At 44.6% G+C, this 10,637-nt stretch overlaps 1 long non-coding RNA gene across 1 annotated transcript in view; it reads left to right on the forward strand.

Annotated features, from left to right (window-relative positions):
• LOC146400262 (uncharacterized) overlaps nt 1-10,171 on the forward strand; it is a 34,772-nt gene extending 24,601 nt beyond the window's left edge. The window contains exons 3-4 of the long non-coding RNA XR_014816681.1: nt 3,801-3,935; nt 7,942-10,171. This is a non-coding gene — a long non-coding RNA (uncharacterized LOC146400262). The remainder of the gene's footprint in view (nt 1-3,800; nt 3,936-7,941) is intronic.
• The last annotated feature ends 466 nt before the right edge of the window (nt 10,172-10,637 follow it).

Genomic DNA, 10,637 nt, shown 5'->3' on the forward strand with positions numbered 1-10,637 from the left:
TTGTAAATGTCCTCTCTAACCACTTTAAACTTGTGTCTTTTCCTTGCTCAGAGTTTTTCAATTTTGCAGCCCCATTCCGCTTATTCTCTTGGTGTATGCGGTGCTTCTCATGTCTGTAAACTCAGCCCATCATTAATTCTAGAAATATCTCAGCCGTTGTTTTCAGGCTGCTCTGACAACCCTTTCTCCCTGCAGATTACGCGCCTCTCCTCACCTCCCTGTATCTTAACCTCTGTTTCTCCAACGTATCATCTCTTCAGGTCTCTGTGTTCATCCCGCCAATGGCTTAATCTATACACCAGCTCAACAAATTTCTAGGCTACATATAATCTTCTTTAACCTTCCCCCTGAGGCTGTCTTGATTGCTATTTATTAAAATTTTGTGATCTGCGGTTTTCATAAACTCAAGTCAAAGATTTCTGCTGGAATAAGCCAATAATTAAAAATTCTAAGACTAAAGGAGTTCCTGTTGTGGCTCAGCAGAAAATCTGACTAATATGTGGGTTTGATCCCTGGCCCCACCCAATGGGTTAAGGATCCAGGGTTGCTGTGAGCTGTCACAGATGCAGCTTGGATCTGGCATTGCTGTGGCTGTGGTGGAAGCTGGCAGCTGTAGCTCCCCTAGCCTGGGAATTTCCATGTGCCATAGGTGTGGCCCTAAAAAGCAAAAAATAATGCAAAACAAAACGAAACACAACAACAACAACTAAGACTATGCAATAAAAACCAGGGGTGTTTTCATGACATTTCAATTGTGCTCTAGCCGAAACAGGTAGAATGTGCTTGTTGGTTGGTTGGTTTGTCCCTGGTCCTTCGTCTTCAGGGTTTAGCCCCTTCAGCTGACTCAGATCTGTGTGGGTGTCTCAGATCTGGTGTCTTGTCCTGTGTTAGTGAGAATGAAAACTAAAGCTCTATTTTTCTTGGGCTTTTGTCCTCGAGATATATCCAGGTCTCTGGTTTCATATTAGTATTCCTCCCTCCCACTTTGATACATGTCTCAGATTCCTGAAATCTTAGCCTACTTGCAGATGCATGTTGCATGTATTTTTTTAATTAATTATTTATAGACACTGGTCTTTAGAGACCCAACAATTTAATTATTAATTTCCTGAAAAAGAAAGGAGACACTTTTCTAAGTGCAATTTCTAATTGTGATTGCAAAAATATGTCTGAAAATTTTAGAAACATAAATACTGAAGTCAGTGTTTATTACTGTTAATCCCAAGTTTCGCACAGATAAACATTCTTCAGCAATAATATGCTCACATTACGTGATAATTCCAGGGCAGTTCCTAGAGAACATTTGTAACACAAAAAAACATTAAAGTGGCTGCATTCTTTCAATGTTCATAGGAAAATTAATTCAGCCTGTACATGAACAAGTTTCTGCATAAATAATGTAATTAAATCAGATACTATGAATCTAAGCTTAGATCCACAAAATTTCAATAGCAAATGTTACTTGTAATAGGAAATACAAGCTATTTTATAATTTCCTACAGTTTAGCCTAATAGAGTTTGAAGAACATACATTGTCAAATTCCTTTTATGTAGGAAATGTCTCGAATCTTTTAAGCAGGTGCACCTGAGAAGGAATCAGTATATTCGACAGTTCCTTCAATTATTTCAGATATGGTTATTAGCATAACATGTTATTAGCAGCTGTTCTCTTAACGTCTATGATGCAGTCTTACAGCTGAGTCTCTTCTTGACCTTTACAAATGCACAGGAAACTATATCCAATCATTTGTGATAGAACATGATGGAAGATAATATAAGAAAAGGAATGTGTGTGTGTGTGTGTGTGTGTGTGTGTGTATACATGTATGTATGACTGGGTCACTTTGCTGTACAGAAGAAACTGATAGAGCATCATAAATCCACTACAATTTTTAAAAAATTTTTAAAAGAAAAAATAAAATTAATTTTTAGTACAGATTTTTGAATATGAGGGTGTATAATAAACAGTTCATAACAAAAGACAATCAATCTTTTGATACGTATTTTAAGACATTTCTAAAATAGCGATTTTGGAGTAAGTGACATCAAACTACGCAATAAAATGGCAATTACTTCATTAGCTTGTGGATGACTTATCCTGATTTCGTACTGAGTACTACCCAAATATCACCTAGTCTGACCTCTTTTGTATGAAGTATCAGAAAAACAGGAAAGACTGATGTTAGCCTTTAAGGGGTAGGCCTTTGGGCTCAGCAGAGTTCAGAAAAGATAAGCTACGTAATTACCATTTGGAATGAACAAGGCAAAGTGAAATGAATCTATATAATTATTTATGTTTTCAAATTTTTACTTACTGATAAAATACTGGGAAAATACTTCTAAATAGGCTTAGCATTCTTTTGTTTTGTTTTGAAGCAGAGACAGACTCGCATGATGGTAGAGGATAAAATGAAATACAAGGAACAAGGAGTAATTACATATATTTAAGCAGTCGACAGAAAACTGTTGATAAATTTTAAGAATGAGTAGATTTCAGCAAATACATATAAAATGAAAATATTATTTCTAAGTAAATGATGTTTATTTAAAATTATATGCCATTTTCTCTCAACATTTTTCTTGGCAAACAACATTTTTTAAAACGTATTTAGAGAACGCTCTTCTTTCTTGAAAAAAAAATGTTTTCCAAGAGTTTAAGATTCTTAGAAGAGCCAGAGTAACAGTTTTACCCAAAGTAAAATGCTTTCTCAGCTTGACTTTTTAATGTGATTTTCCTCTAGGCTAAAAACAATTTTAGAAAGAGAAAAGCGATTTCCAGGGGAGCTGCCTCCTTCGCAGTTATAGTACCAAATATAGGCCAATAAAATGCATAGAAAGTTCTGAGGCAGAGGTTATTAGTTATTTGACATCTTAAGTAAAGAATGATGCCTTCATGGTTTTAGTTTTAAAGAATAAAGTTAATCCGAGGGGCCAATGTTTATGTTCTCCTTTCTTTTAGGATCTGAAGGGCAGATAAACCGTGCATCCAGTTTTTCTCTAATAACTCCCGCTTCAACTCTGCTGATGGTCAGTCAGGTCGAAGCACAAGAGCAGACGCGGCGGCGGCCCAGAGCACACGCCTCAGCAGCACGGGTCCCGGCACCAGGAGGCACTTGCACGCAGGGCCGGAGGGCGACCACCGCGGTGGTCCCGAGCCGGAGCCGCCCGCAGGGAGGGGAGACGCAAGGCTGGGGTCTGCCTTGGAGTTTCCTTGGGCGAGGAGGCCAGATAAACGAACAGTGTGCGGCCTGCCCGTCTGAACCGCCTCAGAGGACTCTAGGTCTTGGGATGCTCCTGTCTGCTTGGAGTGACTGAGGCAGGAACAGCGCCTCCTGGGGCTGACGGGCCAAGCGTGGGAGATCCGGCTCAGAGGGGTTAGTGTGTGTGCCCAAGGGCTGCGGCTGCCGAGGCTGTGCTGGGTCTAAGAACCTCCTGAGAGAGGCCGTCTCTCCCCAGCCGCAAAGCTGTTAAGAAGTTGAAACACAATAATATAAACACAATTTTAAAAATATAAAAACAATACAGTGACGTTTATGACATTGCCTTGGTTACTATAGAGGACTTTATTTATTTTTTGGCCACATCCACGGCATGTGAAAGGTCCTGGGCCAGGGATTGAATCCAAGTCACCGGATTAGGGGACAGCAGTGACGACACTGGCTCCTGAACCGCCAAGCCACCGGGGGCCCCCCCGGGGGGGGGACTATTTTTATCTTGAATGTGAAATGATTTTAATAAACACTGTGCAGAATATAGAATGCAAAGGGCTATTTTATTGTTCAATTTACCTTTCTCTTCAGGATGCTGAGTGGACAGAGATGCTGGCGTCGGAAAAGAGGCGACGCTGGATGTAGACGCACGTCGTGCGGAGGAATGCTCACGCGGGAGCGTGAGGGTTTGCCCTGGTTCAGGCGGAGACCGGTGGCTCTATCCAGGTCAGTGCTGCAGAGGCAGCACTTCCAAGCAAGTGTTTAGTACATACAGGTCCAAGGGCCAAGGCCTTGGCATTCCAGCTGAGCCAGAGGGAGCCTGGGGCCTCTGTTGCTTAGCAACCGAAGGAGCATCCTCACAAAGGGGCCTGAGAGGAGGCTGACTCCCCGGACATGCGGTGCCTTGAACCTTGCAGGTAAGAAGCCCGGGCCAGACTTGTCCCGGGAGCAGACACTTTCCGAGAGATTCCGGAGACACTAAGGGGCTGGAGACAGGGGAGAAGGGACAGGACGACAGAGATACTAGCCCAGAAATAAACCTCAGAATTGGCGCTAGTTTCCCTGTGTACCGCAAGGCGTGCCCTGGCCTGCGCAAACTTCCAGAGTGACATGAACCACATTTACGTTCTGCGACAACTGCAAATGAGTAAATCTCGGTGGGGAGATGGTTTGTCATGAGAACCTCTTTCATCCTAATTGCTTCACGATTGCGTCCTTGAAGGCCGGCTGCAGAATCTCAACATGGGCGTAAATAAGGGCCCATCCAGGCGTTTTAACTGTGCGGCTGCACAAGGACATGGACCCTGCCCAGACCAGTCCAAACCAAAGTCTCATTGACCGCAAACGGTCCCAAACACGGTCCACAAAGCATCACTCTGAGTGAAACACCAATTCCTTCGTGACCGCTGCCCTAGAAGTTAAACACCTAGAAGCTCAGGGTGTGAGAGGATTTAATAGGATCCAAGAGAGGTCAAACCTCAGGTGAACGTTTATGATTTGACTACATCCGTACTGACGTAGTCATGACAATATGCGAAGCTGTAGAAAGCAATGCCCACGGTAACGTTAAGCCACCCTCCGTCAAGTGATGGGACTCCTCCCACGGGAGAGGCCTGCATGTGGTTCTGAGACGGTTAGAGCAAGGTGCACCATGGGCAATGGTAGGCCATGTGCAGTCAGTAGCTTCCTGTAATAATAACATAGCAGAGCAAAATTACGGAATTCTTAGAAAGCACCAGGCATTGTGTTAAATGCACTCTCTTATTTAATCCTCTCTCGACCCAATTAGGTAGGAAACTTCTTACACTCAACCTACCCGTGAGTGAGAGAGGTGAAGGACCTCATTCGTTTATACAGCAAGTAGGTGATAAAACCAGGAACCAAGCATCTGGCCACAGAGCTCACCTACCTAGAAGCCAGACACACTCATGTAAGCCCTTGCCCTGCAGGAAGCTTTGGTGTCGCGTTACAGCAAAGGGGTGTGCTTCCTCCATCAGCCAAAACAAACACTCCCTTCATTTCTGCAGCAAACAACCGTTTGAGGGGAAGTGATTACCTGTGTGCAGTGGCCACTCCAGAAAGTGTAGAGATGGCAACAGGTCATCTCTAGAAAAACGAGAGAATATTTCTTAGAGATCAGCTGTTCCATGTATTGATTTTAGCAGGATGAGTGCTGTTCTTTATTTAAGTGTATGATAAGTAGCTCTTGTTTTATTTTGTTTGCCAGAGGACATCTTCCAGCCGCCACTCCCTTTTAAGGCAGAGTCTTGCTTTCCTGCTGCCCTCGCAGCAAAATCTCAGGCAGGAAATATAATTTCTTCCAATTATGCACTTGGCCGTAATCCTGTTTAGAATGGACACGGAGAAGGAGATGCAAACAAATTTCATTCCGGTAAATGATGTATGGAAAACACAAAGCGTTTCGCGACAGCAGTGATGGGTGTTCTAGGGGTTACGGTGGGCATCCGCCTAGAACACAGGGCTACGGGACTAACAATCATGCCCCCAGCCCTCTCTGTACAGGGTCCTTTTCATACTGTGATGTCCCAGTTGGTCCACCCAAGAGCAGATTCCTGAGCTTGTCATCAGGCATATGTTCAGAGATATTTCCCCCCAAGTTTATCGAACACCTGCTCTGTGTCGGGGGTATCGGTGTATCAGGAGGACGTACAAAGACAATACAACAGCTTTTTCAAGGAATCTGAAAAGTATTAGAAGATAGATATAAGAAGAGTCTTCTTTTAGGAAAATTCATTCAAATGTACGTAGGACGTAGACACATAGGCCGCTATGAGAACATATGGGAGGGTCAGAAGATCAAGTCCCAGGAAGGGAGTTTGGACTCAGAAGGAAAAGAAATAAAACCCACTTGCGGAAGAGGTGACAGTGGGCTGTGTGAACTTCCACTTCAATCAGGAAAAGTAGGAGAGGAGAGCTTCTGTCAGATAAACACATGTGTGCAAATCCCTAGAAACGCGAGAGAAGACACGTTCAAGGATTTGATAAAGCTTCCAGAAGAGCAGGCGGGGGCTGGAGAGCTAAGCAGAGGCCCAGGAAATAAACACCTGCATAGCTGCTGAAATGTTTGGAAGAGGAAAGACTAGGCAGCAAGCTTAACAGACAACCCAAGATGCAAAAACACAACATGATAAAAGGTAGGAAGCCAACAAAATCTTGGCTACAAGCTCTGCATATACCAGACATAATCGCAAGTTTAAAAGTAGGAAGATTTAATTCTCTCAGCAACCAGGGGGAATTCTAGAACTGGCTCATTTAATGTCTTTAACAGTAAATTCCAACACTAGTTAAAACTTCCTAAAAACTTCGTAAACAAGGGAGCATCAAAAGCCAACATGATACAATGTAATGAAAGAACACAAAGGAAAGGGAAGGAGAAGCTCCCCATATAAGGCTGTGCTTCAGGGAAGGAACTGCAGCCTAGGAAACCTCTACCTGCAGCCGAGCCAGAGCTCACGGGAGACGTGAAGGCTCCCAACGGGATACCAATGTATTTGTAAACATCGCTAAGAAACATATGACAACCCTGACGGGAAAACGGTTTTTCCGTGACGTGGTGTGGACTTCTGAGATGGTCCCAATTATTCCTGGTCCTTCACACAGAAGACAGCCTGGTCAGAACTTCAATCCTGCATATACCCTAAGCCAGGCAGCGACAGCCTCGAAGAGGTCAAAGGCATTTACATTAAAAAGAAGTTTCCCTTAAAAAGAACAGACCTGTGGTTGCCCAGGGGGAGGGAGTGGGATGGACGTCAGACAGGGAGTTTGGGGTTCATAGACGCAAACTAGGACCTTGATCATGGAGAAGCAGTGAGGTCCTGCTGTGCAGCACAGGGAACTAAATCTAGTCCCCTGTGACTGGGTCCCTGTGCTGCACAGCAGAATCGACAGAACATTGTAACTCAACTAAAATGAAAAAATAAAAATCTTACAAAAAACAAAACAAAAAACCAACCAACCAAAAAGATGATGTTTCCCTTTGGTCCCAATTTGTAAAAAGGATAATTTTGGTGGGAATAACCCTTTTTCTGCACTCTATGCTGACAGCAATTTAAACAGGTACATTTGAAAGAAAAACTGTCCATGGCAATATGATTATTTTATATTAAAAATGTTTTATCAAACTCTGCCACTTTGAATGTATTAATGCAAAATCGTCTATAAGGATGTTCACCTATTTGAAATGATAAAATTTGGAAGCAATTTAACATTTAAGATGGAAGTAGATTAAAAAACCATGCAATACATATTTCTGGCAGGGCTAGTGTGCAGCTCTCAAAACATAGGGAGTGAAAAATACAACATTGAAACAGATTGTACCATCCTTATACTCTGTCAGGGGAGAAGGGTGACTTCAAAGTTGTATTATGACATAATTTCAAATATATAAATCCTTTCATAATTGCAAAACTTCATCTGTGTGTTTCACAGCAGATAATTTTACATTTGGTCTAATTTTTGGCATGTTATCAATATAGGAAATTTTTATGGTAAAGGAGTATATTCCCCCAATCTCATTCGATGGATGTTTGCTCATCTCATCTTCTACATTTTAACTCAAAATTATTTTACAAGAAAATAATTACAGGAAGATTTTTGAAATAAATCACGATGTTTGCCCACTGTCCCAACTTCCAACACATCTGACTTATGTGAAACATATCTCATAGGCATGTCTGTGTCTCACTAGTCATTTTATTTTCATGTCTTCCAGACAGATGCACGCTTCCCGGGAAACAAGCTTTTGCAAGCATCTGGCATTGTTTAAGTAACATCATTTTCAGAAATTTCCCCTGTTCAAATCCAATTGACGGCCGATAATCTGTGCTGGAGGCATTTACAATTATTATTAATTTCTAAATTCTCCCAAGAGGTGGGAATATCATTAATTCTCATTTTACTTCAAGTAATATGTTTCCAGGGGATTCAGGACGGGCTGCCTGGAACTCACAGTTACGACAGACTCTTCCTGGCAAGACTTCACACAAAGAGAAGGCAGAATGGGAGCAATTTGCCTGGGATTGTATTTTTGGCTTGATGGCTGAATATTGAATCACTTTTTAAAATAATTAGCAACACATTTCATGGGGTTTTAACCTAAAGAATGATGGCGGTTAGATTATTACTTTTAGTAATATAGCCAGAAATCTTAATAACCCCGCAAATGTTTGTCTGGGAGAAAGATTATTAAAAGAAGAAGTATCTGATAATTAATTTCCATTACGTTCTAATGGAAAATTTTTTAAAAGCTTTCTATAAAATGACTCGCAATAGTAAAAGTATTTTTATTGACGATGACATTTCACAGCTTTCAGAGTCACGCCGCCCGGGTGCTCCGGGCGCCCAGCCCCCTCGCACCGCGTCCTGCTCGCCCCCCGCCCCAGCACCGCCTGTGCTCCCCTCACTCCTCTGCTCATAAGGGACTTTTGGGGGGGTCTCCACCCCCGGGGCGCCCCACCTCCAGCACCCAGGCCTCAGTGCTCAGCTCCCTCCAAGAACCCTCTCTCTCCACGCCCTGGGTCCCCATCGCCTTGCCTCCCCAAGGCGTTGTGTCACCCTCCCCTCCTCTCTCCTGGCCACATCGCCTTTTACTTTTCACTGATGGTTTCCACACGTACACAGATACTCCGCCCACCGTCAAGAAAAGAGGAAAAAAGACAATCGAAACCTCAGGCAACTGCGCTTCCAGGGTACAGGTCGCATGTGATATTTTGTTGTCCTCCATTGACAGCAAACTCGCATTTTTCAGTTACCTCGAGTTGTCTCATTAGCTCCAGACCCATACATTCAGGTTCCTCTGATCCCTATCGAAGTCAGTGGTTCAACACACCGTCCCCCGAAAGGACTCACAGGCTCAAGTGCGGCGGTGATTCTCCGCCTGCGTCCCACTTGGTCTGCGAGCAGCATCCGACGGGCTGATGCGCTTCTCTTCGGGGCCACCCGTCTGGCCGCACCGGCACGTCCGCTTCTCCCGCTTCTCCACTGGGCTCCCTTCTCCTTGCCCCGTGTTGGGTCCCCGGCCTGCACCGTCCCCGGCGTCAGTCTTCAGGACTCTGCTTCCCAGAGGCTCCTTGCTGAGCTGTGAGGGCCCACGCCCGAAGGGCCACCTGCGCTCTGAGAGGCTGTCTTCTGCTCCCGCCCCCCAACTCCAGACCCACACCTCAAACGTTTTCAGGCACCGACTGGACCTCAGACACCTTAGCCTGAGCACAGCCCCTCCACCTGCTCTACCTGTGGGGTTCCCTGACTTCATTTACACCGAATACCGCCCATCGTCAATGGAACACACCTATCTTTCTCGTACACGCAGGAGATTTTCCACCCCGTGTTTTGGTCCCCCCCCCCCCACCAGGATCGCTGTGTGCAAAAGCCACTGCCGTCGCCTACGCAAGCCTCCGCTGTCTTGACGGATCACCCGGCCTCGCCTGCCTGGTCCTGCACGTCTTCTCCCGATTTTCCACGGTACATTTTTGGCAGGACAGGTGAGCGAGCTTTTCAAAATATGGACAGATCAGGACAGCTCCATGCAGACAACAGCCTCGCGGCCTCCTGCCTCGGCCCAGGGAAAAGGCAGCTGCTCTACAGTAGAACACAGACCCTCTGGCGACCTGTGACCCCTCACCTCTGTGACTGCATCTCCTACTGCCCTCTAGGCCTCACCAACTCATGTTCAGGACATCACCCCGGCTCTTCCTCCAACACGCTAGGCCAGGCTGCCTCTGGGCCTGTGGCCTGGCTCTTTCCTCCTCAGGCACAATCTTCTTCCGAGGTCCGGGGACACGAGCCTGCTGGGACACCTCTGTCTCCAGTACGTGTTGAGCAGTCGTCACCGCAACTTTTTAAACATGTCTGTTTCACTTTTCCTAAACATTTGCCATTTTAAATATTCTCTAAATTACTTATTCCTCTTGTTTGCTGCCCAACTCCTGAAAAATAATAATAAATGCAGAAAATGTGTGTCTTTTATTAAAGTGCTGTGCCAATTTCTGCTATACAACGAAGTGACCTATATATACACACATTTTCTTCTATTATCTTCCATCCCGGTCTGTCTCAGGAGGTCAGACCTACTTCCCAGCAGGACCTCATCGCTCATCCATTCTAAATGTCATAGTCTGCATCCACTAACCCCAAACTCTGCAGTCCACCCTGCTTCCTGCCCCTGCTCCGCTGGCAAACACACATCCGTCCTCTGTGTCCGTGAGTCTGGTTCTGTTTTGTAGCTAAGTTCATATGCGCCATATTTTAGATTCCACATATAAGTGATATCCTGTGGTATTTGTCTTGCTTTCTCTGACTTACCTCACTTAGTATGATAATCTCTAGTTGTATCCATGTTGGGACAAATGGCTTTTTTTTTTTTTCTTTAACAGCCTTATCTGCGGCATATGGAAGTTCCCGGGCCAGGGC

This window comes from Sus scrofa, chromosome 9 (genome assembly GCF_054392235.1).
Source record: "Sus scrofa isolate SSC_HxYL_T2T_F1_AM1 chromosome 9, Sscrofa_HxYL_maternal_Yorkshire_Landrace_v2.0, whole genome shotgun sequence".
Classification (NCBI taxonomy): Eukaryota; Metazoa; Chordata; class Mammalia; order Artiodactyla; family Suidae; genus Sus; species Sus scrofa.